This window comes from Cygnus olor, chromosome 3 (genome assembly GCF_009769625.2).
Source record: "Cygnus olor isolate bCygOlo1 chromosome 3, bCygOlo1.pri.v2, whole genome shotgun sequence".
Classification (NCBI taxonomy): Eukaryota; Metazoa; Chordata; class Aves; order Anseriformes; family Anatidae; genus Cygnus; species Cygnus olor.
The window spans coordinates 110,776,359-110,804,138 of record NC_049171.1 but is presented as its reverse complement, the minus strand read 5'-3'; the positions used below and the strand labels follow the sequence as shown (position 1 = coordinate 110,804,138).

Genomic DNA, 27,780 nt, shown 5'->3' with positions numbered 1-27,780 from the left:
AGTAAGACCCTGAACCTGCAATGACCCCTGTTTCCACGCAGACCATATGGACTCTGTGCAGAGGTTTGCCTGAACGGGGCTCCTTGTCAGCTCAGACTCAAACATCCCTGAGCAAGCAGAAAAAAACAAAAACATCTTTGAGTACTCTTGTTTAAAAATAAAATCAGACCAGCAGATTTCGAATGCTCTATGAGACATTTCCTACCCCCTTGTTTTACAACTGGACGCAGCCCCGTAGGTGCTGGATGCTCTGCTGGGTCGGCACTATTTATGTGTAAAGCACCATTCTGCGGCATCCTGAGCCATGCTGCGCAGCACCTTCAACTCCTCCTGAACCCTGCCAGAACCGAGGGCACTCAGTCCCTCTCCGGATGGGACACAAAACTAGTTTGCTTTGATCTTAAGTGCTGGAATTGTTTGGGATTAAATCTGATTTCTTCAAATCCCCAAACTTACCCATTCCCCTAACATTTGCGACTTCTCTGCAAACAATACATGTAGAAATCACTAGCATCGCACATCCTACTGAAGACGAAGTTAATTTACAGAATCCAGCCTTTAAAATACAAGGGTTTCACAACAAATGTGTCGCTATAGCAACCGAGTAAGCTTATGTGAACTTCAGGCATTCATATTCATAGAAACTCCTGAAGCAAGACTGACTGTTGGCCATAACATCCCTACTCTTGCCAAGTTTCAAATAGTGCATGAATTATGCCAAAAATAAATGGGTGTGACTAATACAAGCACACAGAACACCGAGGGAAAAAGAAACACCCAAGCTTTTGCCTCTAAGGCAACATTTGTTGATAGAAAAGATGGGCATTTGGAAAGCATGCCTTTTCCTTCCTTCTATCTTTCTGCTTTCCTTGCACTTCATAAAAGCCCCACATGCACATTTGCCTCCCATAAATTGTACGACTGCTAGTAATCGCACATCTTTGCAGTCTATAGAACAAATCTTTTTTTAAAGACTTGCTCCCTTTGTACTCCCCTGGTATTTAAGGAGCACGTGTGTGCTGGAGGAGGAAAGTCAATCTGTTTTAACTCATGCCCTTCTCTCGTGCAGAACTGCAAGCAATTCTTTTTGCAGCCCCTGAAGAAAAGCATGCCCAGCCTCAGCTCTGCAACATCGAATACCTCTCTCTCACGTCCTCTCTTCCCCATCTCATCTCTGCACCACAGCCCAACCTGCCCGCTCTCATTTACCAAGGTCAGGCTTTTCTGAGGGCCAGCCATGCATTTAACACGCTGGATCCAGATCTGGAAACTTCCCGCTAATTACTGTGGTCACACTTCCTAATCCAACAAGCATCAAACTGCACAGTAGTCTCTCAAGTGGAATAGGTCACCTAGCTGCCTGCTGCAGGTCATTCCGCTGGCAGATTTTTTCCTGATGAAAGATAGTGCTGCAAGGTAGCTGTTCCAACACGAACAGCAATCTGGACTAATTATATGTGATACACCCACTCTGACTCACGAGATAGCACAGAAGGAAAGGGAGGGAGGAAGGGGAAGAAGATGAAGAGACACGGGAAGAGTAAGCAAGGTAAGTCCTTAGCTCATCTTGCCTCACAACCCCTCTGAAAGTTTCACACTTTCCTCTGTTCCCTATGGAATAGAAAGTTTCTGCAAATCTTGGATTCCAGGAATTTATTCAAATCAAGATGTGTCCCCTCTGTCTCTTCCTGTCCCAGCTCCTCTCCCTAGGCCATACACCAGCTCTGTTTCCATTATACTTTAGCCAAAACCAACATTTCCTTCTCAGAACTCAGGAACTGCTCTTGGGTCTGAGGAATTCTATAGGGGCTGAACAACACATTATTCAAAACAAACACGAAGGCAGTCGAAACCTCTCTCTGGCTGTCATTTCACTCCATGTTCCCAGGGATGATTTTACAGCCTTTCATTCTGCCCAAATCCTGATTTTTTGCTTAACGATGGAATTAGCCCAAACACATGTTGAGAGAAGAATGTGAAGACATGGGAGGGCTCAGGAGACCAAGGTGGACAGCCGCGGAGCAGAGGCCTAGCAGTAGGAAAACAGATGGCCCATCGGATTAACTTTAAAACCGATCTTGAAATTCAGCGTGGGGATATGGAAGAAGGATTTCTTCTTTGCGTGAATTGCCTCGACACTCAGTGTACCTTTTCACATGAAGCATTAGGCCCTCAATGCGTGATCTTTCACAGTGTGCTTTGAACAGAACGGTGGCCTCCGACAGGCCTCCTGTCAGGCCTATGTCAACCTGCACTCCCTCCCTTCAGGAGGGGTGACACCCACCAAACTTCAGCTCAGTAGTTAAGTTCTGTGCGGGCAGAATTTTATCCAGGCTTTAGGATAATCACCTCATGTACCCCAGAAATTTATTAGCATAGTCATTTTTCATTTATCTTGTCAGTAAATGGCTTTCAAGTCATTTGAACAGTTGTTCATTCTGGAGTCCGAAGAGAAACTGTTTCATAAGTCAGCCAGGTCAACAACTGAATGCAAGAACATAAAAAACAACATAAAAACAAGGAAGAGGGGAGGAAGGTGAGAAGTCACAAAAGTTATGCTTGGTCCGTGGATTATTTAAGAATGCCTGTGTTACCTGGACACTTGACCTTGCTTTGCCCTGGATAACTCATAATGCTGGCCTCAAGTCACCACTTGCCAGGAAAATCATACTGGGTTATTCACCATCACGAGATGGGCCTGCCTCCAGACAATGCGGATTCAACCAATGCTGTAAATTGCACGTATTCGTAAGCATTTGCCAATTGACTGCCTATTTCCCAGCCATGAGGGTTTTGGTAGTTTGCCCTCCAGCCCTGCTGGCAACAGCACTGAGCTGAACATAACATCTCTTCTGAGCATGCTGGGGCACTAGCAGACACTGTGCAGCCAGGCCTGCCCCTGAGGACCTGCTCAGAGCTCTTAGAAAGGCTCACCTTAACTAACATAGGCCTCAGGTCAAACTCTGCTGCCTCACCATCAGGCTACAACAGCCAGCATCTGGGGAGGAACAAAAACATGGACTCACTCACTAGGTTTAACACTGCTGATCAGAGTGAGTTTGTCCTTAATTTATATTAGAGGTCATTCCAATCTAACTGAGCTCTGTCACGTCATTCTGCAATGCTGGCTATGGATTTTGCCTTCCTGTTTCACAATCGCGTTGATTGATGGGTTCTTGAACTCTCCTGGAGAACTTTTGCTCCAGCGTGGTCACACTGTAGCACCATACCAAAGGAATCCATTCTCCTCTGAGGGTTTTAGCAAAGGACTTTTGCAGGACCCACACTTCACTTGCTCATGCTCTAAAGCACCTCTTCTTTCAGCACTGCAATGCCAGCATCCTGTGGACAGTAGGGACAGTCCCTGGAAAGAACTAGCAAGAGGCTCTGGACCTTGCTGTCATTTCTACCTGTTGCACATTTTTGGTGCTGTCTGTCCTTTGACAGAAATACTAAACTACTGAAAAGCAAAAGCCAGTTCCTATAGTTTCGTTCCAATAGTAGCCAAGGCTGTGCTGTCAGGCCAAGCAGTGCACATTGCCTGTTCATGGATTAATCCTGCTGTTTGGAGAATCTTGCACACAAGTCTTGGCAGAACAGGAGTTAAGATTTCAGAGACACGAGCCTATAGCATTAGTTTAGCTTGAAGAATTACAGGTGTTCCAGATGTGGGCCACCCTGTTCAAACTGGTATTCTTAATAGCAATTCCCAGAACTGCTCAGGACTTGTAGCCATGCCTTTCTTCAAGAGTTGTGATTAGTTAACTTCTCTGAAAACCTGAGCTGCTGTCCCACTTAAGATCCCATTTCCATTTCTTTCTTCTAGAACAGCTAAATGTGTCTCTACCTGTTTCGACCTGTTGTACTTATTTGAAAGAGCATTGCTCTTTGCTCCAGAAAAATGTTGATTGTCTCTAGCCTGCAGTTTTTTGGACGAAAATAAAATAGTTTCAGGCCAAAAAAAATCATATAGTCAGTTTGTAGCTGTCAGAGCCAGGACGCCATCATTTCATAGTGAACAATGAAAGGGCAGTTTCTGCAACAGTGCTGAATGTTCTGGACACTGCCACCAAACTGTCCACCTTCTCCCCAGCTGTGTCAGAGTTGACCTGTGTAAGCAAGCCTTATAGCCTCAAACTGGTACACTTGCAGGCCTAACTACCCCTAAAGCAGAGAGGTTTGGTCTTGAGTGCCTCAGGTTGCGCTTTGCTTGCAATACAGGCAACGTCCAAAGGTCCTTTGATACTTTGTTCTAGGGTAAGCGCCCAAATACTTCTGGGAATTGAGGAGTCCCCTGCAAATTTGTAATACAGAAGTATGACTGACAAAGGACACGCTGTTTCTCAGGGCTTCCCGTTTTCCTGCTCCCAGGATCCAAAAGGCCATGCACTTTTAATAGAGACCACACTGACCTCACTATGAACCACATGGGGCCAATGGAAAAGGCTCCCACAAATATTTATGGATGTGAACCAGAGCCACTGATAAGTGTCTGGAGATGAGTCCTATTGCTTGTACTAAAGGGGCTTAACTACTTCTGAAAGAGGAAAGAAACTACATTCCTAAGTATTATTTTAAATAACTCCAGTGCTTTAAATAAGTGCACTAAATATCTATTGAAGTGTCAGATTCAGAATGACTCTGCTCTGGGTAAATGAAGGCTTCAGTTTTCCTGGTGGCAAGATGGAGATCTGGTGCATAGAGATGAAAAACATTTCTCTCATTAATTTCAATGGGTCTGCCTGGAGACCCAAATCTTAAGCACATGCTTATGTACTTGATTGAACACAGAAAGGACTTAAGCACATGTTTAAGTGTTTTGATGAGTGTTGCCATATGAATTTCAACATGGATTTACAGATCTATGGCTTGACTGACAGACTCAACCCTTTCAAACATATATTATCTAATTAGTGCCTGAAGGGAAAGGCCTAGATATAGAACATTTGTCTTTTAGCACACAACTCACATAGCATTTCATGACGTCTTGACACTTATTAATTGCATTCGGTTTGAATATAAACACTGTCACATGATCCTTAATTGAGAATTGGCTGAAATACCATAAACAAAGGATTACAAGCAGAGAGCGGGGAGGATGCATCTCAGGGGATGCCATGGGGAATTTTGGTTGTGTCCAGTCTTGTCCTCAAACAATAAGGAAAGTAGAATTAAAAACAAGCCAAGGTGTGCAGATGGTAGAAAACAAACATGAAAGGAGCTACAAAAACAGTGAGCCTAGAAATACCTGAAAGTTGGTGCTTTAAAAAAGCAAGAATTTTCATGGAAAGGAGGAAGGGAATTTCTATTTTCTCCTTCTCAGCTAGAACAAGGAGAATATTCTTAACGTATTCTGTCCAAAGAGTAAAAAAAAAAAAAGTGGATGATTCAAAATGTGCACAGAGCAATAGTAAGGACAGTACCACAATCCTACAGAGCAATAGGAGTGAGACATTGTCTCCAGGAAGTAAGGCAAACAAAGAAGATTTCTGAAAACCTACCATGCTTTCTAAAAAAGACCAATCAGCAGGAACGGTGCCAGTATAAATCCTCCTCCCCACCTCCCCTTCATCTGCCAACCTTCCCCTCCAAGCCTGTTGCAGCTTTTCCATCTCCAGGTCCATAGACTGTGGACTGGACTATGGACCAGTCATCCCAACTCTTGTTACATGCTTGAGTTTGTGACAGAGGCAAGTCAAACTACTTTTCCTAGGTTTGTCATGACACCTGGGAAATTCCTTTCTTGCTCAAGCAGCCACAGCCTCGTGTGACTGCCCCCAACAGGCAGCAGAACAAGTGGATGACACAGGAGCAATCCTGGGTTTTAGAGTCTCCTACAGGCGTGTCTGACTTTGCACAAGAGCACGGAAGCTCCTATGGTATTGCAGGACAAAAGCCTGAACTCACCTTGCAAATTAAGAGGAGGACAGCAAGCTCTGGTACCCTCTTTCTGGATGGATTATGCTCTATCCTTAACCTAAGATGAAGCAAAATGCTGGAGCCTGTATTCTGTATTTATAGAGCTGCAAGAAGCTAGCCCAAAGACATTTTTTCACATTAGCTTGGCATTTGTTAAAAGCCACTACAGTTGCATTTATAGCATATCATTTTTCAGATGACCGGAAGACTTATTTTCATCTGCCTGTCAATTAATTCATTTATCACTTGGACTTTTCCTTTAAGTAAAAGTGTTCTCTCATAACTTTCATACCATTGTAAATTTTTACCATGTGGGGGAATAAAGTAGAATTCATCAGAGCTTTCAATCAACGTGAGATATATATATAGATATATAGAGATATATGAAGAAACAGTGGTAACAGTATTAAATTTCAGAGCAAAATCATTTATTCTGCCTAACAATGAAGCTGCTATCTAGAAACAAGACTGATTATTCATAATACTACCCACTGCTATTACCAGAACTCTTTACAGCCCCCGATAAGCTTTTATCCAACACGTTTAACATGTCAAAGTCAATTTGCCTTTCCACATGTATATTTCATAACGTTACTTAAGTATACAGCCAGACACCCAAGTATTATATAGAGTCCGCATTTGTTTATATTTATTTAATATTGCCCTAGCTCTTGACAGCTTTAAAAGAACACACGACTTAGAAATAACTGAGGTCTCTTTAGGAAAAGATCTGCTATGAAAAATTACGTGTTTTTTTTTTCTAAGCAGTTTTTTCTTAATAGTAGAGGGTTACTATTTCAAAGTAGGCAGGAGGATTGTGTAATTATATTTCTTTAGAGTTACATATTCTACGATATTGCAATATACAGTACCATTTACGCAGCTTGAGTACCAAAGGATGAGGATATTTCCCCTAGCAAACACCTAGCAGTGGAGAATTCCAGATAACTTGAGCAATAAGGGGTACACATGGAGCACAAAGCAGACCTACTGACCACACAGATTCAGCTCAGATCCATCGGGGCTCCTGCCCCAAAACAGCACCAAGCCAGCTCCTGGCTGTACTGACACCGTGCTACCCAGGCTGGGCACAATAACGCAAGTAAAGCCATGGTATGACCATGACAAAGATCAGATGCAGTACGGTCAGCAATGAATCAGACTGAAAAGCCCCCAGTGACAGAGGGGCAAGCTGTCTCTGCCTGCACTCCCACTTCTGCAGGCACCCAGCTCTAGCAGCTAACTGAGCATGGCTACCACTTCTGGCATCAAGCTGCTCCTGGAAGACTCACACTGATCTTCTCACCTACCCCTGCACCTGAGCTAACACACCCTGCACACCCAGAGCAAGCTTGGGTGGCCCCACAACCATAGCCCAGCCTCTCCCAACCCCTTGACAAGGCCCTGCACTTCATCTGCCCAAGGAGCACAAAACCTTCACCCAGAGCACCTGCAGGGATGGCACCCACTGCTCCCTCCTCTCACCCAGCTGCCCAGCACCACGCACATCCTCACCAGCTCCCAGCGGAGTTAACCACAGGTCGCTCACCCTTTAGAGAACAGCTCCAGCTCCCTGTTAACCTCGGGATCCTGCTGTACCCCACACACCACTCCAGGGCCCCCATCTCCACAATCCTCCTTCCCACAAGGGCACAGCTCTCCCACTCCTCTCCAACTGAGTGTCTTTTTATAGCCCAGCCTCCTCATGCTGCACAGGACTCCTAGGCTGGCTGAGAGCCTTTTAATGCTCCTCTGCCTGGTGCAGGTGGGAATGTGCCTCCCCACACTGCTTTACAAATACTGAAGAGTTTCACGTGGCCTCTGCAGGACAGAGAAATTGTCTTGTGCCCAAGGGGAAACTGAGGCAAGCAGCTTCAGCATCACTTCTGCTGACTGTCAGCACCATGCCTGTGCTTCTTTTAGCTTAGCACGTTAAGTCAGAAGTAGCTGTGTAGGCCATGAGCTCCTCGAGCACAAAAAGCCTGACTGAAGTGCTTGGCACTGGTGAGCTCTGACGCTGATTTCCACACGGTGCTAGCAGGGCTCCCTTTTGGATGAAGCACTTTCACAGCCAAAAATGAAAGCCTGAGGAAAGCTTATTATCCATGAAATGCAGACTTATGGAAAAAAAATACAAAAACCCTAGGCACTTTGAATTTAGCTTACCTTGGAGCATCCCTGGTAATTTAATTGAAAGACACATAAGCATGCAAATACTGGCACACAGGTTAAGAACAGCCAGCTGAAACCTGGGACCTGTTTTTCTCCCTGCTCACATGTCTGAAATCACCCTTTTTGGGGCCAGGAACCTCTTCCACCACATTCATACCACCAAAATCATAAGCAAAATCTTACCTATTCCTGGTTAAATACTTCTGGAGCATTCAGCTTTAAAATACATTTATTCTTCCTTCATAGTGTACACTGCATGTACCTGACAGCACATGCAAATGACAAACTGCAATGTTTTTCTGTGTTCACTTGTGTTTGTCTGTATAAATAGAGCAAATACTGAAGATTTTCCCCTAAATTCCTTTGGAAAAGCTCCTGAAGTCATTCTTGCAGTCTATTGAGTAATTCCTTTAATAAATGCAACACCCAGAAAGACTGAGTTTGTGTCACAGAGACACATCCTTACGGCTGAGAATCATTTTCAGACTTCGAATCCAGCTAAAAAGAGATGCATTAGCAAATGCGGACTATGCATTACTATTTCCTTTTGAAGGAGATCTGACCAGGACACATGATAAATTCTGAAGCCCTACCATGATATAAATAAATAGGCATGATTTTGTTATTATTTGGAGTATGAGGCAAGCATTTTCAGTTTAAGATTTAAATGTAAGAGACCGTACTTTTCCCATTTATAGCACATACCTTGGACAGCGCTGATGATTAAAACAGGGTAAAGAGGCTTCCCTACTGCCTTGGCATTGTTTGGGTGACCACTGAATTTTAATAACAATTTCAATTAATTAAGACAGGAAAATGCCAGAGTCAAAACAACACTGCTATATTATTGGCAGGCTATCGGGAAAGAAAATTTAAAAAAAAAAAAGAAGAAAAAAAAAAGAAAAAAAAGAGGACTCATCTGTTGGCCAGCAATAAAAATCAAAATAACCGCGAGTTGCCTCAGGGCTAGATTCTGCTCTTACTTACACCACCCAGGTAATTCCATTTATTGCAGTGGGATTACTCCAGGCAGATATTGTGGTCATGTAGCTGTTGAACACCTCGTGCAGAATAGAGCCCTCCAAGGAGAATTTGGCTCCATGCATTTATGCTTTTCATCAGGCACATACCCCTAAGGGGCTATAATGAAATGTTAAATAAATAAAGTAAAATAAAAATAGGGACTTCTGGCTCGGGTTTTAACTCTGCCCTCCTACACAAGGTTCCAACTGATTTACCAAGTTAGTATTGTGCCTGGGAGGCACAGGAAAGTATGAGGGGTAAAGAGCTCATTTGTCCATTACTAATTCCTATTATCATTAGCTGCTGGAGTCAAGAATAAGGTGATTCAGAGTGAAGATGTCCTTAAAAAAAAAAAGATCAAATAACTTGAACAGGCAATAACAGCATGATGGCTAGCTACAGTAGCTAGATAACAGGTGGTAGTTCTTCTTCCCAAAGAATGGCTGGCGTAGTAAGCAATTTTCAGGGTGAAACATGGGATGCTGCTAAGGAGAATGAGAAGACACGGTCTTTGAATTAATTCTCCATTGCAACAACCCAAAACTGAGAAATCTTCCTAGAAGGGGGAAGATAGATTTTATATTTTCGCATGCCTTTATGTTTCCTTATGATCACTTACATTTCTCAGTCCCTGTGGAAGAAGTAAGTGTCAGCTCAGGATGAACTTATCACCAGAAGGTGAGTGAGTGACATGGCTGGGGGGGGTTTCCCTGCAAAGGATCTTTCTGTCAGGCTACTGATGACAACGATGTTTTTGCTTGAGGTCCGTAAGCCAGGAAATGTTCACACACATCAGTAGTCCAAAAAGGTGAAACCAGGAATAACAACAGAAGTTTATCCACTGCCACTAGCTCAGGCAGCGGTCTTCAACTTTTCCTGACCCTTCCTTAGTGGTGACCCATTGGTGGAGCACAGAAAACAGATGTACCTGCCTCCATCTGATCCCTTCAGCTCTGAAGTAGGTTCTTGTGACCTCGTCACGGTAAACCATGGAACAAATGATCTGCAATATAAAGGAACTTCCAACCAAACTGATTCAATTTCACAGGTCTTTAAGGACCAAATGCTTAAGGATATGGTTTCAAGAGAATGTATGCAGATGCTTTTAATTAGATGCAGAAGGAAGTGCTTCACCGAAGGAGAGGCTAAGGTGCAAGCTATGAAAATGAAAGGTTGGCTTGTTAAGCACAAGATTTCTCACATACCTGGATGAATACACCTGCTTAAATTTCAGAGCAGTAACTATTTTGCACCTACACTTCCCACTGAAGGCCAGGCACCCAAGGATATTTTCTGTCTTCACTAAAGTTACAGAAAAGACTCAGGCAAATAGCAAAGAGAAAATAGTGTGCTCCATTGCACAACGTGGATGACATTTTTCTTTACAAAATGCTGTAAGTTGATGGCAGGGTATCAACACAGACAAATTATTTGTACTTGGTGACTAATTCAACTTTGGAAGATATTGCTCCTATAGCTGATAACAGACTCAGACAGGAGTCCTGCCCCTGAAATCATTTCCCATCAATCTCAATCACTCTGAAAGGCTCAGCCACCAAAGGTTCCCAAGTCAGCTGGCACACAAATGTCCAGACCCTGCCAATATTTTGTGATCCACTTACTGTAAACACACAGCTAATGAGTGTTCATTCCCTTGACGTTTCTTTTGGAAAGTGGAGACATGTCTAAGAGTGTTTAGGAGGTATGTAGTTCTCCAAAGAAATTGATAAACATTCTGACACATCTTAAAACAGAGAATATCTTCAGCCAAATAGCAATGTTAATCTTGTATAAAAACATGGGTTATCTCAAGAGCCTCATCATATTCGTTTCATTATGACTGAACATTGCAGCTGATTAATATTCTGACCCCATAGCTTGGAGAAGGGCAGGAACAAGTCTGATGCAGATGAAAATTCTTAGTTGTTATGGAAACCTTTGCATAACTATGATGGTGGCTTTGTGTCAGTCTATGGATTACGTTTCCACCATCAGCAATGGCCATTACTAGACCATTACTAGCCCACTTAGCAGGGTCTGAGACAGCACAGCTATTACAGCAAAGAGGATGCCCCAACACTTGAAGAAATGCTGACCTGCAAGTGAAAATTAAATGTGCCAGGATATCTGTCCACCTTATGACTAGAATTTAGAAATGTGGTATCAATAGCATGGAGGAAGATTTGAATCCTTTGTCTTGATGCCCAGAGGGACTGCTCTTCTAAATACCTGGGCACAAGGTAGAAATTGATGTGTAAATGCACTTAGACTTGCATACACTCAAAGAGAAAGTAGAAAATGATGTTTTAACAATAGCGTGCTGAGAACTACTATGAAAAATATATTTGACTTGAGTTTCCTTTCACTACAAAGACAGATGATGGGACTCTCTGAACACGGGAAAAGTTTGGCAATATAAAGTAACTTGCAGATGTTGGCACAGACACAGCACATCTACACGGCTGCATTCACTGACTGCCATCTTAGAAAACTTCGAGGCACCAAGGAAGTTGAATGCAATCATACCGCCCGCTCTGTCCTTCCACAGAGCCTTCCGAGGAAGGGAATAGGAAACCTGCTGTGTGTGTGATCATGTTGCCATCTAGTGACCGCAACCTAAAGAATACCCAAGCCCTAACACTCCTACACAAGCACAGACAATGCTGTGCATGATGCAACAGGGTCTTGTATGACTGAGACCTCAGGGGGGAGTCTAAACTGTTGCCAAGATATTTCCAGATTATTTCTCCTGAAGTTGCAAGTCTAACTTTAAGCAGGAACAGCAAGAGCCTTGAGTAGGGTGATAAGGAACTGAAAGCTCATAGATGTTGTAGTTCTTCAAGTATGGGTTTTGTTCCACTTTTCAGTTCTAGAGGCAACACAGGGTCCCCTTTCCTGAAATCACATGGAAAGTTGGCACGACCAACCACAACTTTTTTTTTTTTTGCTCAACTTTTCGACAATTTGCTCGACTTTTCCTGCTACGCATAAAGAAGAAAAAACTTTCCAGCAAAGCACCAAACAGTGCAACATCTCTACCGCTCCTTGTGTTTAATTTCAATAGCAGATTTTCTGGGATGATGGAAAATGGAATTATTTTCTAAAGCCCAAACGCTATAACCAGAGCTCTTTTTTAAATGACAAAGATATGTAGTCAAATAAAATCCAAGGATTCCACACACTGGCATTTCTGAAATTCACCTCTCACTGCTCTTTAGGCATCTTTTACCAATCTGTGCCCAAGACATTCAATCTCTGTCAAAGCTGCTTGAGTTCTTCTGTCCCACAATTATGGGGGCACGCTTCTTTTTTGGCAATTTGAGAAGGCAAACGTTCTTGCATAAGCATGTATGTTCTCAGATCATTTATATGTAGTGAGCTATATGCATGCATGTGTGTTTAAATACATATATAAACACACACAGAGAATCCTCTCCTGGGAGATACCTTTTTTTTTTTTTCCTTATGTATACGCATTGCTACAAGGTCATACACAGATAAATTTATATGTGGCTTTGTACAGTATCTCTTAAGAGATTTTCACCCTGAGTAAGTACCAGACATTATTCTCCCAAAGTCTCTGTAGCCTGAAAATGACTTCACCCCACAGTATCAGGTTTTGTGGAATTTCTTTTTGTTTTTCCCCTCGTTGAAAAAAAGGCCTTCTGTTTCTGTCCTTACAGAGCTACTTGTCAATCTGGATCAGTATCATGTTGTTGGTTGTGTCTATAAACATACACACAGAGTAACAAAGACAGATCATTTTCTTCCTATTATTCTCTGTACTATCTCTTTTGCTTTGGGATCTGAAAAGCCACTGATTTGTTTTTACTAAAATATATATAAATTTTAGGCCGTATATTCCCTGATCAAATGCAGACAATGAAAGGCTAATTTCAGCATACTTTTCTCCTTAAACTGTTATAGAAGTCTCAGTGCGGTTTCCTGAGAGATATGATACACACAAGAATTGCTAGCAGATATAATTTACTGGCTCCAATTTATTAGAGATCAAAGAATGGGGAAAATAGGTCTCATCTTTCTTGTTCTTCTTGGCAATGGAACTTTTAGATCACTTAGAAAACCAAAAGGAAAGAGGAAAAGAAATGACATGAGGATATACAATTGCACTGGCACACTGAAATACCTAAGGGACCTAAGAATGGCTTCTAAAAGCCTTCATAATAATTACATGCATAAACAAAGTCAGATGAAGATTACAAAGTACCATGGACCTTATCCTCAACAGCCATAAATCAATCTCAGTGCAACTACACCAGTGTGCAATAGTTGAAGGCCTTCCTCCACTGTGGTGATGCTCTAGGGTTTGGGGGGTTGGTAAATTCCAGTGGAATATGGAGGAGAGCGTGCAACTGCATGCATCCCTGCCTGGAAAAAAAAAAGGGGGGGGCGGGGAGGGGAGTGAAACACATTTCTTCTAACCTTTCCCAGCAAAATTCACTAGCGGAAGAAGCTGACCTGTGCCACTCTTGTGAGATTTGCTCAACTTCTGTTAAGCATGAAGAAATGAAAAAAATAAAAAATAAATTTAAAAAGAAACATGAAACAAGCTGAAGGATGTCCATGTGCCGAACTGCTATTTCTTCCCTATTATGCTATGTTTGATTATTCCTATAGTCAATTAACTTCTCCCAAAAATAACTCAGTAGCTGAAAAGAGACTGAAATCATGTTCTCTTCTCTCCTATGGGAACTTAGATTCCTTAGGTGATTCCTTAAAACCAGATTTTCTTTTAGTCTTTAGCAAAGTGTCTCCCTTCTAGAGAGACCACCCAGAAGAAAATAGGAAGCTAAATAATTTCATAATCTTTGAGGAGCAAAGTGCTGAGTTCAAGCCCCATACTTACCCAGCTACCAAGGAGTTAATGTGTTGAGCAGCTACTTCATGATCTGCAGCTATGTATGTACTGATTAGCAGTGGTTGGAATAAAAGACTACAGCCCAAGGAAGGCGGAGCATTCTCAGAAACAGCAGTCTGGCAAGAAGCTGTCAAGGGAATAGATCCAGAACCCCCAAGAAGAATGAGACGGACTGACTGGGAACAATTAAGGAAAATAATCCCATCCTGAAGTTGTGGGGTCCCTGGAAATCCATACTAGTATAGGATACAGAAGGGACTAAAGGACCATCAGACTGGGCCACTCATAATCATGAGATATCATTATCTCAAGGATAACAGCAACACTCCCCACATGGAGAGACTGGAAAGTCTTCCCCAGTATTACCTCTCTAACAAATATGATAATGATGGTAGTAGTGCTTCTATTGCAGGTTTCACCCCAGCGCAGATCAGAGTGCAGCTGGATGCTTGTTTTGGGGGTCATTGGACAGACAGCAAGGTAGCTGTTGTCTGTCATCACCTAGCTATGCAAATTTCAATTAACAAAGCAAAATGCTTCACAGCTAATGCCTATCTCTCCACTCAACCATTATCTGTCCAGAAGTTGCACTATGCTGCTAGGTAAGCTATCCCAAAAGACAAAAGGTAAGAGTCCATCAACAAGCCCATTAGTTCTCCGATTACTCCATTGGCGCTGCTAATAATTAGCAATGACTATGTAGAGACATATGATTGAACTAGCTAACAGTACCAGCTCCTTTTATGTAGACATACCCAATAAACAACACCCAATCTCACCTGGGTACTTTCTTACTGAATCTTACCCAATTTTGGCTTGGAAAGCAGACAGTAGTAGTCATCTAGTACTGGTAGTCAGGCAAAGTCCCTGGTGACTGGAAAAAGGGAAACATCACTCCCATTTGTAAAAGAGATAGAAAGGAGGACCTGGGAAACTGCAGACTGGTGAGCCTCACCACTGTGCCTGGGAAGCTCATGGAACAGATCCTCCTGGATGCCATCTAAAGGGACCTGGACAAGCTGGAGAAGTGAGCCCACATGAACCTAATGAGGTTCAACAAGTCTAAGTGCAAGGTGCTACACCTGGTTCGTAGCAATCCCACATACGAGTACAGCCTGGGAGAAGAACTCATCGAGAGCAGGCCTGCAGAGAAGGACTTGAGGGTTCTGGTGGACAAAAAATTCAACATGAGCCAGCAGTGCATGCTTGCAGCCCAAAAGGCCAACTGCATCCTGGGCTGCATCAGCAGAGGAGTGGCCAGCAGGTCAAGGCAGGTGATTGTCCCCCAAACCCCAGCTGGAGTGCTGTGTCCAGGTCTGGGGCCCCCAGCACAAGAATGATGTGGACCTGTTAGAGCAAGTCCAGAGGAGAGCCATGAGGGTGATCAGAGGGCTGAAGCACCTCTCCTATGAAGACAGGAGAGCAACTTTTTACATGAGCAGACAGTGACAGGACAAGGGGGAATGGTTGTAAACTAAAAGAGGGGAGATCTGGATTAGACATTAGGAGGAAAATCTTCACTCAGAGGGTGGTGAGGCACTGGCACAGGTTGCCCAGAGAAGCTGTGGATGCCCCATCCCTGGAATGGTTCAAGGCCAGGTTGGATGGGGCCCTGGGCAACCTGATCTAGTGGGAGGTGTCCCTGCCCATGGCAGGGGGGTTGGAACTAGGTGATCTTTAAGGTCCCTTCTAACCCAAGCCATTTATGATTCCATGATTCTACAATTCTATGATCTCAGAGAAAGATACAGGATATTATAGATCAAGAATAATCTATTCCCCATACTTGCATTTGGACTTCATCATGATTCCATCAGTTGTTGTATCTTTTTCAAAATACATGCTTAGCACAAACTACTATGAACCTGGTTACCTCAGTTAGCAAAAGATGGTTTCTTCTCTCTGTCTCTTGCTGAGTTTTGGTCCCACAGCAATCTAGAGGCAGTGAGCTCCACAGACTAATTCCACATTATGTGAAGATGCATTTCCATAGGGCAGCTGTTAACCTTTCTAGGACTCAGCAGCTTTGAAGTTTTTCTGTTCCAGTAAGCATGCCTCTGTGGCCACCTCTGCTTCCTTCTTTCTTCCATGTGACCTCACAGGAGAAAGGCATCTTCCTGGCTGTACCTGTGTCAAAGCATGATAATCACTATACAAAAATAGCTTCCCCTCCTCCCCAAGATCTACTTATTCAGACTATTAAATGGCTACCAAGGAGCAAATTGTCTTAAAGATCAGAGACCCAAATGGACCTCAAGCTGGCATACAGATCAGGCTAATCAGCATGCTCTCAAAGACCAGGAGTGAGCAGGGCACTCAGTCATGAAAGGGAGAGACAGAGGTATGTGCAGGGAGGGCACAATGTGTAGGGAATCAAAGATGTGAGTCCCACTGCTACTGCATAGGCTGTATCAGCAAGTTATGTTCCACAGAGGAAAAAGCAAGGAGAAAATTCCTGCCATCAATCCTACACTATTCCTTATTTGGGGAACACCATCACATCCCAACTCCTTCATCCCTGTACAGCAAATGAATCCGTTTTCCGGCAGTGACTTCCTTCTGGTACAAGGGCGCTTGACAAGCTGAATGCACCACATAACCTCAGAAGTTGTGTCAAGTATTTTTGTGCCCATGCTCTTCTTTTGGGGAGGAAGACAGGAGCAAGGTTCATGATCTGCATCCAGTCAATGGGTATCCTTGAATTCCCCCGAGCATGACATGCCTGGGTAGAACAAAAAGGTAGTCCTGCTCTCCCAGTCTAATATCCTCAGGTCTGGTGTGGGAAAGCTAGGCAAATCCATGGCCTGGCTTTCACAGGTGTCATACAATAGCAGATTGGTTGAGGCTGGAAGGGACCTCTGGAGGTCATCTCATCCAACCCCCCTGCTCAAGCAGGTCACCTAGAACAGACTGTCCAGGACCATTAGCTCCTACTGTTTTCAGTTGGAAGTACTGGTACTTACAATGTCTGTGCAAAGCAGATCTCTTTTCTTAAGCACAACTTTTATTATATACCAGCATAAAGATAAGGAAAGCAAATGATAATATTTTGCAGGAAGTAGTGGTATGTGGCATGGAGATGGACTCTGATACAAAAGATTGTTCATAAAGCAGCTATTTACACACACACACACACAAAAAAAAAAAAAAAAGCAGAGAAGTTTAAAATATTTATGTGCAGGATTAACTCAGAGACTGTAACACTCTGACAGCAATCTTATATCAGAACGAGCCATCTGCTTATTTATCCATCTTGGTAAACTGAAAATATACAGAATGGCAAAACTGCACAATCCCCTTTTTCCTGAAAGAAAATACATGTTGCTATCTCAAAGCTGAAACAAAACAAAACAAACAAAGCAGTCATCTTTGCAAAATAATTAATTTCTTGAAATAATTAGAGAACCAACGGGAAACAGTATTTTTAAAAAGTGGCTTTTTAAGCTGTGGGGCAATTCAGTAAAAAACTATTATTCCATTCTAAAGGTCTTTGTATGGCCTTTCCAGATGGGAAAGCCATGGCATTACAAGGTGATACGATTTCTCCAAGGTCACTTCACCAGCCAGCAGCAGAGGTAGGGCTGACCTGGCTGAGTAAACCATTTCCGCCAGAGGACCAGGTTCACCTTCTGCCTGGGCAAAGCCTCGAGAAGAGGCAGGGTTAGGGTCAGAGTTAGGGTTGGGGTGTCACGACGAACAGCAGGGGGACTTACAACGACAGCGGGACGCGCTTTGTCCCGAGGGACCTGGCTGAGACCCCCGATGGCCGCGCCACGCGCCTGGGCCACAAGATGTCGCCCTCCCCTCAGGCAGCGCCGGGGCTGGAGGGGCGGCCGGGGACCCCCTCAGGGCCAGCCCTTCGCCTCCCCTTCTCCGACCCGACAGGGCTGTAGGGGAGGCGGCGGGATGGCTCTCGGGAGCCGCCCCAGAGCCCCCGGTGCCCACCTGGCGGCGGTGGCAGCGCCGGGCTAACGCGCACACAGGCCGGCAGGAGTGCGGCCGCCATGTCGCGGAGCTGCTCGAGGGCCGCCCTTAGCCCCGCGGGGGGAAGGCGGCTTTTGGGGCCGGCCCTGTGCTCTGCAGGTGTACTGCCTCGTTGCCGGGTCAAGGATGCGGCCTCAGTTGTGATGGCTGAAAAAAGGGAGGGTTAGGCTGTTGGTTTGGGGACCAAAAGGGCATCCAGGGGTGCAGCCCGCCTCCCTCCATAGCTGTGAGGGGTGTGCCAAGGTCCTCCTGCAAAGCTGTCCCCTTTGCACACATGGCCTGGAAGGCTCTTCTGAGCCTTCACTCTGCTTCAGAAAACTTCATTTCCACGGCCAGTTCATTCTGCTCTGCCCCTGTGACACCAATGTCCTATAGCCCAACTTGTTTTTCACACTGTCTTCTGATCAGCCAGAAAACCCAAAGTGAAAAACCCCCAAATCCAACAATCTAAGAGGATGACTGCTATCCTGTTGCTAGGAGCTCGCAGTATCGTCTCATGGTGACTCAGTGTTAAGGTAAAGCTACAGTCCTTCCTAAATCCCCCCATCTGGACAGTGCATCCCTCCAAAATGAATAAATGCAAAAACTTGATCTTAAAATGAGTCTTGAAAAATTCCACAGCCTCCACTCTTGTTCAGTTGAAGCTGATTACAAGTTAGGACTAAAAGACCTGGCCAGGATGCAAACAGCTGCTCTGCTGGAAGACGTATCCACCTCCCACTTGCTTGTCAGCTCCTGCCTGCTGGAGGGTTACCACCTTCCCGACTCTGTAGGTGGGATCATCTTATCTACGTACTCCCTAATCCACTTCAGGCACAGTCAGACAGGATAGCTCCAACTGTCTGAATCGGTGGGCTGAGCTCAGCCAGCAGATTTTCCTTGAAGCCAGTAGTGAATGCTAGACAGACAACTCCATCAAGGTGACAGTGAAATCTTTCAGCAGGTCCAAATAGATGGAGAAGAGAATGAGAGTCCTTCTGGGCTGCTATTCTCCAGTAGTATCAGTGCATGAGCCAGCTGAATTACCTGCTTCTGAAAGATCACAGATTCCTCACTTCTACACCCTCTTTGTCCAGGGACTCCCTGTATGGCTTTGCCCTTCACGCTTTTCTGATTCAGTCCCCTCACCTCTAAAAAGGTGAGATTTAGCAGGATAGCACCTGAAACCCCCTCTGAGTGGCTACAGAAGTGCTCAGTGCTCCTACAGCCTGTTAGGAACAGCAAAGGACTCCATGAAGAAGTGACAAAATAAAGAGAGCTGATGGGTTTCCAAACTGCTGAGTAGCTTCATCACTCAGGTTTGAAATTCTCCTCTTAGAAAGAGTGTGCAGCATTGGAGCCAAGAGTAAGGTTAACTTCCTTTTAAATGTACCAGTAACATATCACTAAAGGTGTTTTGGTGACCGTTGAAGAAGCTTCCTACCCCATGTCGGGTATAACATCTACCTATAGCCCAGACCAAATGTGCTAGTACTCAGTTCTGGAGTCTGGGAAGCTCACACATGTGACCATAAGCACGGTGGAGATGGGAAGGAAGAGGTCACCCACAGTAGCCTCTGAGCAATCCTGTAATAATTGCATGTATGTAAATGACGTAGGAAGGTTCAGAACAGGAATCTGCTCTCAGAAAACATTTGCCCTCTCTGACACAAGGAGTCCTGCTGATGTCAATGAAACAGGAGTGGCAAGCCCTGGTGCTCTCAAAGGAGTCAGATTTCCCTTTTTTTCTCTTTTTTTTTTTCCTTTTTTTTTTTTTTTTATTTTCAGGGTTATTATGAACATCTGGAAAACAAATTCTTTCTTAACGATTGACAAGATCTTGACCACTTCCTTTCAGACAGCTGGCTTAAAGTAGTAAGGCACAGTCTCTAGGTTTTAGATTCACTCTTTTTCATACATAGCTTCTTCCACATAAAAACTGAGCAAGGTTTCTGCTTACGCATAATTGTGTTCACCAGCAAACTCTAACTGCTGTGGGTAAAGCTTTCCCTAGGACTAAGACTGCATTTAAATCCAAGCATCCTCCTTCCTTTTGAAAATCATGCTCATTACAAGAAAGACACAATGGTACTAGCTTTGCACAATTCAATGTTTGTTTGGTACCTCTGGAAATAAAAGGTTTAATGATCCTAAACAATGTGCAGGAAGTTAGAGGGAAGAGTCACACAGTGATTCAATGCACAATGAGGAGATAATTAAACCTGGAGCACAGGAGAATCCTACCTAATTGACTCCCTGGATCAGATTTTGCTGGCAACCATTGGAAGTGAAAATTAAAAGACTTTAACAGATTCCATTTTTAAAAAGGGTTTTTAAAGAGGAAAATATCATACTTCATTAAGAATTTCACTTGAGCTAACATGAATTATGTTCTAAACAAGGCATACTTCATTGCTATCTTTGCTTACATTTGTTCTGTAGATTCAAGTGCCTTCTAGGGGAGGTTATTTTTTGTTACCATGGCAAAGATGATATTAACTATATATGATCAGCATTGCCCTCTCTGTTTGCTCATAATCTCTTCTACTACTCCTCCACTTTCCTCTTCCAAATATATTAGTATGAAGGTTTTTTCCTTCTTCCTTTTACTCGCATAGGTAAGAACAATCTCTCAAACATCCAGTGATAACACCTGTTTACTAACTGATCTGGATTAAAAAAAAAAAAAAAAAAAAAAAAAAAAAAAAAGCTGTGACTGAGTATTCAAGACAAATCTAAAAATGTTAATAGCTGGAAGTTAAACCCTCTATTTTTTAGCCTGGCTTCCCAATGAAATGAGGCTTATGTGATCCTGCTGTCTGTTTACCTCGCCTTTCCCACTCTCCTCCCCCATTCAAATGTGTTTAAACCTGTTGGCCAATTCCAGCTAAATTTGGCAGAGAGGCAGGAAAATAATATCTTTGCAACCTCACCAAGCCTAATGAAAATCAACACCAGGCTGAGAAGGGATACCCAGACGAATGCCCTCGTTTTAGGGAAGACCACACAGGCCCGCAGTTACCTGTTCAGCTCATGGTCTGACGGAGCAGTGCGCGCACATCACCCTGTACACGGGTCACCTGAGGGTTCCCACTGCAAGTGTCCGCTGCTTGGCTGGCCGTAGTTGTGCTATAGGAAAGCTGCTGGGACATATATGACAGGTGGGGGGAAACTGGAAGTGATGGGGGGTTGTACAAGACATTGGGTTGTTTATACAGAGGTATGGGCTAAAGACGCATAGGAACCAGGTTTCACTGTGTCAGCTGCTCCCAGGACAACTTCTCTTGGTGACTGATGCTACCCACTTGCTAATAGGCACCTTCAAAGCACAGTAATGCAAACCAGCGTGATTCCTTCCCCATTTCCCCAAGCAATTTGGGTAGGACACGTATGGGAAGATTTCCTACACAGAACACTGCACAGGAATACTCCTTACCTTCCACAGCCACTGCCTCCAGACAGCCTATATTATACCCTTTGCATTCTGGGTGGGAGCCAGGACTGCCAGAGTGATGAATCAATAACATCCGTAAGGAAAATGAAATGGAGGAGGCTCTTATTCAGTACATTTCTCTTTTGTTAATTGTTGCTATATTTCATTCCAGCCCCCCATCCTTCCAAACTGCAGGGATTGTGACTCAGCTTCAGCAGTTTACATGCTCAGAAGAGAGAGGAGTCACCCTCCTGGGGATGACTTCACTGTCACTTCATAAGCTCCATTCTTCGGCACTGTGTCCGTCATACAGGTCCTTCTGCAGGTCTTGCCTACCTCGCATCCTGGATCCCTGTCTTGTCCCAGGCAGTCACCCACGATGGACAAGGACAAGGACACATGCAGTGTCAGGGGCCAGCAAAATAATCCTGCCAGGAGGATAGATGCATGAGGAAACTCTGGCTTTGCTCATCTAGGATACCCTAGCGTTGTCCTGTCCTCATCGGATAAATGCCAGACTGCAAATTCGGCCTAAAACCAGAGAGATACAAACCCCACTCTCCAACCCTGATGCAGAAATGCCAGTACCTGCTGGTCCAGCAAAGCAGATGAAAAAGGGCAACTAATTCTTTGGATGTGGCACTTAAATCCCTTAGATTTAATTTGTCAGTCATGAGTCAGCTCTGAAGCAAGCTTGTGCCTTCAAGGTATGGTATGGATGCTTCAGGGTTGACACCTAATAACTCACTCTGTATGTATGGGAAGCTTAACATTGCTGGTCCTAGGTAGCAATTACACTAGATGGCAGGTTGGAAGGTTGGAAGGAGGAGTTTGGTAATCATAACTGGTAACCAGAAAGAAGGAGAAAAAAAAAAAAATTAATGAGATTCCTTTTTAAGATAACTGCTGTGTCCTTCTCCTCAAAATAGATGAAGGCCCCTGAGGTGGAAACTGAGGGAAAAACCTAGTGAACACAAAACAAAACAAACAAACAAAATATGAAATAAACTATAAACATATGTAAAACAAAGACAGAGGCAAAACAGATGAGCCTTTCCAAGCCTCACCCTTTAAGCCGCAGCTCCTGGAGCCAGGGGACTGCATGCTGTCCGCAGTGACATTAAAGTTATTTTCTCCTTCTTGCTACCCTTTACAAAGGCTTTGAAAATGTAATGTAGATGCTTTAAAGAAAAGGCACTCAGATTTGGCTAGCAAACACTGTGTCTTCAAAAACTGCAATTTGATGATTCTTGAAGATTTGCCCCACAACTTTTGAACACTGAAGAAATGTTCAAAATGCTGGTAATATTTCATGGGTTGGATGAATTAATAGTTTGGGCCCTGGAAACACTTCACATCTTTGCTGCTTTCTGAACAAACATGACCATTTTCATTAAAAAGGTGTTGAAGTACAAATATGTAGTTTGCAGGTCAAAGAGAAATCTGATATCAAAAAGTAAGTGACAAGGACAGAGATGCCTAGGGACACACTAAAGCCTGTAAGGCTCTGTATTATAAGGCTAATGTTTCCAAGTACATCTTTAGACAGTACATTTATATTGCTAAAAGACCCAGCTCACACCACAATGACAATGGGACACTATAACGATAGTGGCAGCTGACAGCAAGTCTTCTACTGCTAATGTTTTAGAATAGGTCAGACACCACAAACCATATTTAGAGCATGCTTTTCAGAGACACTGGCCACCCACAATTCCTACAGGGCTGGGCACAGACATCAAGCCAACAGCTGTAAAGCTCTTATTTCCAACGTTGTGTTTCCAGTCAACACAAAAGCTTAGGTAGAGAACATATTGTCAGGAATGTCTTCTGGGTTTCTCTCTTTTATTTTTTTTTAAAGCCTGTTTCCCAGCTAGGCTTACTAAGGAACAAGAAAATCAAATGACTTGCATGGAGGTCACAGAGTGAGTCATCAGCTCAGCACAGTGATGGTCAAATAATGCTTATTTGTAAAACTATAATTTTATAGTGCTCTACTGCATAGCTTTAAAAATGAATGTATGGGAAAAATACACCCACATATGACAAACGTACTTATGCTCTCTCCGCTTTGGGTGGACGTTCTGTTAGTCACAGAGGAGCATCTGTGCAAAGCTTTTTTTGTTGCTGCTTTTTGCTTCTCTAGACATTTCATCAAATGGTCCCTGAGTCAGAAGAAGTGGGTTTTGCTATTAAAGTCTGTGTGGAGGCTGCATTCCAAAGCTGTTGGAGGATTCAAAGATAAATATTCTTACTTTGAAAAAAAAAAAAATCAAACATCTCTGGGATTTAAAAAAATAAAAAATAAACAAAACAAAAACAACAACAATCCAAACTGAATGCAATGTTTATGAAGACAGCAACTAACTAATGATCCTTCCTGACAGTCGCTTTGGAAATGAAACCCAAGAGGAGTTTCATTAAAGCGCAAGTTCCTTTAAAATTGCTTTCAATTGTATAATGTATGCGCCTACTGCACTGAAAAAAAAAATGGTATTGATTCATATTGAAACTAATTCCAACAGCAACAAAATATTAGCCAGCAACCTCACACAGCCACTGTGCGACGAACAAAGCTCTTTGGAGCAGGAGCCATCTCCGTTCTGTGATTTGTATTTTGTGTGGTGAGAGCGGAATGCAAGCCTGTAATAATCTGTCTCAAGAAAATATCTGGGGGTGAGCATATAGGCTACGGCTCCCTTGGCTCACTGCTTTAGAAACCTCGTGTATCCTCTCAGAGATGTGACATATCAACAAAGCAAGGGAGCTGTGCTATGGGAGACGGAACAACCACCCAATCTTGTAGAACCATGTACCAAACACAGAGAATACCAGCAGCTGTGAAACACACCAGAGGTGCAATATGACGAGGTCAGACTTGGCTTTGGCGTAAGTTTAGGTATGTTGCTCAGAGCAGCATCCCTGCCTCAGCTCACCTTCAAACCCAGGGGTAGCTACAGGATCCTCCCTGCTGCGGTCCACCGTGGACAACAGGAATGACAAAGGAAATCTATGCTCTCTGCAAAGTGTCTGTCATCACCCCTTTCATTGGGGTACCTAGGCCAAAATAGGCTTGGGAGTATTTTGCCCTCCTGCGTGAGTGCTTCCTTCCTTTTACTCTGGGTGCTAAAGAGCAGGATCCGAGGGAGTGACTGCTCAAGGACAGGGATGCCTGCAGCAGAGCTGGGCCCAAAGGTCGAGTGCCAAGTTGAGTTCTTACCCCGTCCCACTTTGCCTACCTCCAACAACATCCCACGGATGGAATGATCTACTAAAAGAGAGCCCTCAGCAAGGGGAGAGCTTCAAAAATTCATCTAGCCTCCCTCACCTGTGTTGGCTCTGCCTCACCAGACATTCAAGGGAGGACTGGACACAAGGGGAGACAATGAGCCTCTAAAAGCAGAGCTTTGCAGAAGGAAAGCTGTTGAGCGAGACTGCACAGGAAAAGGGGTTGATTTTGTTTGAGTTGGCCTGGTCCCAGCCTCAGATTGCCATTCTGATCATAGTCTAGGGGAAAAGAGTCCTCAAGCAACATCGTTTAGCCTGGTGCACCTCATTTCTGATAGTCAGATCACCAAGCCAATTATAGCTCATGTCCAAGAAAAGCCAAGAAGATGAATGAATAAAAATGTTGAAATATTAGATCATCAGTAGAACAGTGAAAACCTAAAACAGATACAAACAATGTTATTGCCTTTTTTTTTTGTTTTTTTTTTTATCTTCAAGATGAAAACCTGTTTGGGCCAGAATTCTTTGGAATCGTGCTACTGAGTGTGCCTATAGTTAGGAGATAAAAAAAAAAAAAAAGGCGTTAAAGCTGCTAGGAGATGTGATCATCACAATGAGGGACTGGTTGCAGCCTGCAGGAACCTGAAGAGAAACTGGTGAGTGCAGGAGTTAGAAGGCATTGCTATGACAACAAAGCAAACCACCCCTGAAGAGAATAGAAAATATGTACATCCATGCCAAGATCATAAGCAAAGAAATGTATATTCTAAGAGGAGGCAAATGGAACATTGACTTGGAAAACAAAATTATGCCTTTAGCATGATTTCTTCTTTACACATGGCACCTCTTCAGGAAAAGCATGCATTTAGCAGAGGGAAAGAAACTTTCCTCGGAGCACCTCTTTGCCTAGTCCTTCTGCTGCGAGGAGGTAGCAGAAAGATCTCTGCTCTGTGTTTGCACTCTCAGATTTCAGCTGGCTGTGGTTGTTTAAGCTGTCCATAAAGTGGTCTCTATGCTTTTATTCCAACCAACACCTACTGTACTTGTGAACAAATTTAATGCTAATTACCTTACGTTTTCCCTCCTAATAAAACTAATCTCATTCACCAGGAGAAGCCTTTTTACTCACATTCTAAGCCCGGGTTACTCCATGGAGGGTTAAACCTAGAAATTCCTTTAGCATTCTGGCAGAGAAGGTTTCCATGTTCTTCTACAGCTGCACGTAAGTCATTAATGAGATCGGTCCAGGCAGTTGTCTGGACCATACCTAACAGAAAGCTCCCTGGTGACACTGATGCTTGATGACAGTCAGCTCTTGAAATCAGAGCCAGCATGGATGTTGACACAAAGGTCCACACTTCGTGTGCTCAGCCAGGAGGGGGAAAATCCTCCGGTTCCCAAAATGAAGCAGCAAATGAGCAGGCTGGAGTAACACGCTACAGCAGCATGTACTGAGGAGGTGGTGAGCAGCATCCAGGGCTTGTCGCGAGGAGCAGAGCTGGGCAGCTTTGTACCACGGGATTGTTCTGCAGAGGGGATGTCCTACACAGGGAATATTGCACAAATAGCGCTGGAGACAGAGCAGCATCGGTCCCTACCTGCACAGTCTTATCATGGCTTTCAAGCCATGCTGTACTCTGTAATGTGTCTGGAACAGCAACAACCTAATGCATGAAGCACGTTGTCCCAGGCTAGGAGCTATCCTGCAGTAACTACAGAGCATTGCTGTCCTTGCCCCTCCTGGGAAAGCTCTGCCACAGAGCAGCACGGGTTGAAGCCCTTAGCAGAGACATGGCCAGTGCCACCAAAGGGAATTTCAGCCTACGGCAACGCCACCTACGTACCCAGACATGCTAAACTGTCAGAAACACTCATCTGTCAGCATAGCTCTGTCTACACCAGCGTGTTGCCAGCAGTGGGGGAGTTGATTTCTTTCCACACCCTAGAATTACAGTGGCAATGCTCTGTAGGTTACACTAAGCCACAGAGTGCAGGCCACGTGTGCATACGCTTTATTGGCCTTCATTTGATCCTGTGCATTAAAGGCAGCTGGGCTTCCTCTCTTTCCAACTAAATAGTAATTACACCTATTGTTCCCAGTGGGCAGGGAGACCCTGTTCACACATATCCAGAAAGACAAGGCATATAATTAACACCTTGCTGGGATAGAAAGCTTTTGTTCAGGTTAGTTATTACATGTCTTGCAGCCTGAAAACAGTGGTTCTTACATCCATTTCAGCTCCTTTCCACCCTGCTCCAGAGCTTAACTCCCTGCTTCGTCCCAGATCTTTGTGTGTCCAGCAGCAGCACTCAGTAGGCTGAAGCAAACAACTTAATCCCAGTGTCGGGAGCAGGGGTCCCAAGTCACCACGTGCACCCCGTGTTCCTGCAGGCAGGTGGGTGTTGTGGCTGCTGCTGCTGCTGCCAGACCTGGTGCAAATGAGTGGCAAAGGTCTCCACCAAAGAACCAAGGCACAGGATGGGTCTCCCAGACCAGGGTGACACAAGGAAGGTGAAGTCCCACAGAATGGCTTGGCTTAAATAATGGCCCATTGCTCTCCTCTTCCCCCTTCCCTTCTCTTTTCTCCCTTATCCCACTCCTGTCCTCACTGCAGCTCTCATTTTCATCCTGTGTCCTGTCTAACCCTCCCATGGGCCAGACTGCACCCTCTGCTGACCACTACGGTCAAAAATCTCCCTTTTGTGTGCGTGTGGATTTAGATTTTTGACTTTCTTATGTGAGGTTCCATTTTTCAAGCCTCAGTATGTTCAGATGAAGGATCCCAAAGATGAGAGGGGGATACACTCCCTTCTTCTGGCAGCAATCTGCCATTAGATCAGCTCAAGCTCCCTTCTGTAATTTTGCCATTTGTTTTACCAACACAGCCATTTGTATGACAGTGCTATGAGGAGGTAGGGAAGGCTGAACTACATCATTTTGTCAGTAATAACATTGCATAGGTACAATTACAGCAGCAAAGAATCACTTCACTTCAGGGCCAAAATCCCGTAGGAAAAAGCATTATATTGCCAGAGTAAGGTCTGTCTTCACAAGATGAGCTTCCCAGGAAGGCAATTCTCACAAAATCAGGACAGGCTTTGGCCACCGACTGATGATGGGTGCTGGGAAGCAGCAGTTACCAGCACCCAGCACACGGCCAGC

The 27,780-nt window shown here is 44.1% G+C and overlaps 1 long non-coding RNA gene across 1 annotated transcript in view; it reads right to left on the bottom strand.

The window, feature by feature from the left end:
• The window catches only part of LOC121068133, a 71,188-nt gene extending 53,057 nt beyond the window's left edge, over positions 1-18,131 (bottom strand). The window contains exons 1-2 of the long non-coding RNA XR_005818644.1: positions 17,707-18,131; positions 15,867-16,120 (exon numbers count right to left, since the gene is read on the bottom strand). This is a non-coding gene — a long non-coding RNA (uncharacterized LOC121068133). The remainder of the gene's footprint in view (positions 1-15,866; positions 16,121-17,706) is intronic.
• Between the last annotated feature and the right edge of the window lie 9,649 nt (positions 18,132-27,780).